Below are 4,388 nucleotides of genomic sequence, written 5' to 3'. Positions count from 1 at the left end.
TTTCCGCTCTATTGCCCTCACGAGTTGTGTCGGCAAGCTCTTTGAACGTGTGGTTAACGTTCGTCTGATGTGGTTCTTAGAGCACTATCACCTCTCCCCTTCTCAATTTGGTTTTCGCAACTGCCGCAGCACGATGGCACTTGTCCATCTGGTAGTCGTCGAGATTCAACATTGGCTGTTTATCTCTAGTAAATTTAAATCCGTGGAGTTCTGCTGGGTTCCCAGCCATGTTGGTGTTTCTTTAAATGAGCATGCGGAGGCTGCCGCTAGAGAGGCTATCCGCTCTTGTCCTGTTTCCTGTAAAGGTATTCCTTTTTCCGACTTTTATCCGGTTAATCATTCCTCCATCCTTGCCCGTTGGCAGGGTTGTTGGTCTTCTGTTGGTAACAAACTGCGTACTCTTAAGCATTGTGTCCCCATGGCCTTTCTCCTGCCACCATAACCAGTGGTGGGAAATGGTTCTGGCGCGGTTGTCTTGGCCATATGCACTTAACTCGTGGTCACTTAATGGAACGCCACCCAGCTCCTTGTCCAAATTGCATTGTCCCTCTTACCGTCGTGCATATCCTTGTTGAATGTCCCGACTTCCAGGACGAGTGTGTCTCTTGCTTTCCGACTGTCCCTCGAGATCACTTGTCCCTCGATAGACTTCTTGGTAAATCGGATACTTTTGATATCGTTCGCCTTGTACGTTTCTGTTCTTGTATTGGCATCCTTGGTGATATTTAGCGCCTTCTGATTATTTCGCACATTTGGTGTTGCTACATAGACTTCCCGGTTTGGTGCCTTCTTTTGATAATTACTTACTTCTTGGGGAGCCGATAGGCACACGCTCCTCTCTACATTCCTCTCTCGTACTGTATAAACTTGATTATGGTTGCCCTGCTTGTCTGCTTCTCCTTCTACTCTTCGCCATCTTGATGCTTTGCACCCTACTAAATTACACCTTGGCTCTGGTGCCTTTCGTTCGACTCCTACCCTAAACTTGTACGTTGAAACTGGCGTCTCTACAGGATCGCCGTGATCACTACTGTCTTCGCTACCTTGCGCCACTTTGTGCCGTCCTTACAACACACTTTCCCCCTATGTTGTACTTTGACTTTTACCCCTCCTGTGGTCCCTGTTCCCCGTCACCACCTACCTCTTTGTGTACGGTTGTCTCTCTCCTGGTTCGTGTTACTAATTTCTCCTAGTGTCGTTCCATCCATGCCCCCATGGATGGCTTCCCCCCCCCCCCCCACTTGTGTTTTGTAAAACCCACATGACTAAAGCTTTCCACTCTTCTACAGTTCTGAAACATCTTTTTCCTGAAACACTTTTCCTCAATTTTCCACCCCATTTCCATCTTCACTGATGGGTGTAAGTCTGCAGACGGTGTAGGCTACTGTTATCTTGACCACACCCATGTGTCGCCCACCTCCAAAGACAAATCTTCACAGCAAAACGTTATGCTATTTTGTATGCTCTTCAACTGCTTTCTCACTGTCAATTCTCCTTTGTTGTTGATTCTCACAGTGCTCTCATAGCTCTAGTCCTTTAATACAGTCCATCCTGTGACAATCGAAATTCAACATTGGCTCTTTCTCCAGTAGATTTAAGAAAGTGGGGCTTTGCTGGGTACCCAGCCATGTTGTTATTAAATGAGCTTGCAAACACTGCCGCTAAGGAAGCTATCCGCACTTGTCCCATCTCTCGTAAAGGTATTCCTTATTCAGACTTCTACCTAGTTATTCATTCCTCAATCCTTACCCATTGGTAGGGTCATTGGTCTTCTGTTACTGGTAATAAACTGCCTTCTCTTAAGGGTAGTGTCCCCATGGTCTTCCTCCTATCACCGTAACTGGTGATGGGAAACAGCTCTGGCAAGGTTACGCATTGGCCATACCCGTTTAACTCACAGGTACATAATGGAGCGCCGCCCTGCTCTTTATTGTCCAAACTGCATTGTCCCTCTTATGGTCGTGCATATTCCTTGTTGAATGTCCTGACTTTCAGGATGTGCATGTCTCTTGCTTCCCAACCATCCCTCACGGTCACTTGTCCCTCAATCGAATACTTGGTGAATCGGACACCTATGATATTGTTCGTCTTATGCGCTTTTGTTCTTGTATTAGCCTTGTGCTCCTGCTGCCGTCCTCTCCAATTCTGCTGGGCATCTTTTCCTTTTCCTTCTGTTTCGTTTTTCTCCCCCCTCTTCTCCTATCTGCTTGCCGTTTCCTGCCGACCTTTTGCTCGTTCTGGTTCTTCCCTTGGACTTCTTCTACTTTGACGCCCGGGTGCTTGAGGAGGCATACTCTTGCACCCGTAGAACTGCAGTACCCGACGTCGAGAGCGAGGGGAACCTTTTATTGTCAATCCCCACTTCGTCACTGAACCCGATCTCGACGGACTGTCGGTTTCTTAAGGTGGCGTTTGTGGGGCGTATACTCACGACGCACCCCTAGGAGGCCCCGACAAGATCGGCGATAGCTTCTTGTTGGGTGTCCTGCCTCTAATTGTGGCTCCATGGTGGGTGTGGGGGCACATTCGTGAGTGAATTCGTAATTTCGTCAGGATGATAACCCCTGTTTCGGCTGCTTCTGGCTTACCTTTTCAGGCTCGTGGGGTGGGCGACCAAGCCCCCGAGTCGGTCCGTATTGGAAGATCGGGCTCTGTAGCCTCCGCTGCATTGGGCCCCGACCTTGCTCCTCCTTTGGCCTCTCAGACTCCTTCCCCTGGCTCCCCTCCCTCCTCTGTGGTTGAGTCGAGCCCCAAGCCCCCAGTGGTGACTACCTCGTCCCCTGGCGCGGCTCCTTCTCTAGTTGTAACTACTGCGCCTTTTAACCCCTCTCTCTCTGGGGGTTCTCACCGCCGTTCTCGTCACGGCCGCCCTCGCTCGATTCCTTCCAGTTCTGCTACCTATCAAGCCTTGTTTGGTCCCGCTTCGTGGGCCAAATATTTTGATCTCCTCCCTCTTGATTCTGCGCCTCCTGACGATTTCTCCCTTCATCGACATCTCATTGATTCCGTGGATGCCTCCATTACTTTTAACCCCACTCGTCTCGGTACGCGTGTCGTTGCTGCTCCTTCTCAGGATGCTGCTTCCCGCTTGGCTGCCTTATCCTGCCTTGGCGAGACCCCCGTTCGGGTCTCGAAGAACGTTCAGTTGAATGCCAGTGTTGGCACTATTTTGCTCCCGCCCCATGTTGCGACCGGTGTTCGGGACCTACGCGACTGCCACGACGATATTCGACATATCCTCGCTGCCCAGGGCCATTCTATTCTCCAGGTGGACACGTTTACTCGTCCCCCTCGTGGTAGTCGCCGTCAACCCCTCCGGGTTGTGAAGATTACCTTTGATGGTAGGACCCTTCCACCCTCTGTCATTCTTGCTGGTGCCAGGTGCTCTGTCCAGGAGTACATTCCTTCTCCTCGGCTCTGCAACAAGTGCTGGAGGTTTGGGCATGGTGCCCTCCGCTGCTCCGGGACTGTCTCTCTCTGTCCTTTGTGTGGTGGCGAAGGTCACTCTAAGTCGGAGTGCGCTTCTCCCCAGGCTCGTTGCCTCAACTGCGGTGAGGCCCATCCTACCTTCTCCCGTGCGTGTGTCCATTACAAGCTTGAGGCAGCCGTCCTCAACTTGAAGCACCGGGAGCGTTTATCTTTTCCTGAGGCGAGGCGCCAGGTTCGCCGGCTCCCGCCTTATGCTAATATCTCTTATGCTCGCATGTTGCGCTCTTCCTCTCCTCGTCCTTCCCGCCTTCCTCAGACTCACAACCGTTTCCAGGCCTTGGACCCTGATGCGCCCACTGCCCCCTCCTCTGTCCCTTTGGGTTCTCTCCCGAAGGATCCTCCTCCTGGTCCTCTGTCTGGGGTTCCCCTTCCTTCTACCCGGTCTGTCGTGTCTTCTGTGTCTCCTTCCTCGTCCCCCTCCGATCCTCCTTCCCATCCTCTTCCTCCATCTATCGGCTCTCCCCGCCGCCTGTCGGTGCGGGCGGATGTCCATCGCTCTCCTAACGGCCGTCGTGTGTGCTCTCGTTCGTCTTCTCCTGTTGAGACACTGGAATCCGTTGCCCGGTACGTAGTTGCTGGGACACCGGTCTCTTTAAGTCAGAAGCGTAAGCCTGGCTCCTCTCCTTCCTCTTCTCCGGCGGGTAAGAAGGCTTCGCTTTCTTCCTCAGCTCCTCCTTCTGGCTCTGTTGCTCCTTCCACTCCCGTTTCAGTGCTTGCGCCCCCTGTTCCTGCTATGGAGGTTTCTTTGGCCCCTGCTTCCCTTTCGGTTGCTGCTCTTGCTGGGGTGCGCTCCTCTCTTTCTACTCCCCCTCTTCCTGCTGCTGTCCTTGACTGCTCCTCTCCGTTGTCTCCTCCTCCTCCTCCTCCTCCTCCGGACCCTGCCCGCCCACCTCTGATCT

Source organism: Procambarus clarkii, chromosome 24 (assembly GCF_040958095.1).
Source record: "Procambarus clarkii isolate CNS0578487 chromosome 24, FALCON_Pclarkii_2.0, whole genome shotgun sequence".
NCBI classification, from domain to species: Eukaryota; Metazoa; Arthropoda; class Malacostraca; order Decapoda; family Cambaridae; genus Procambarus; species Procambarus clarkii.
Note: the sequence above shows the minus strand (reverse complement) of the source record.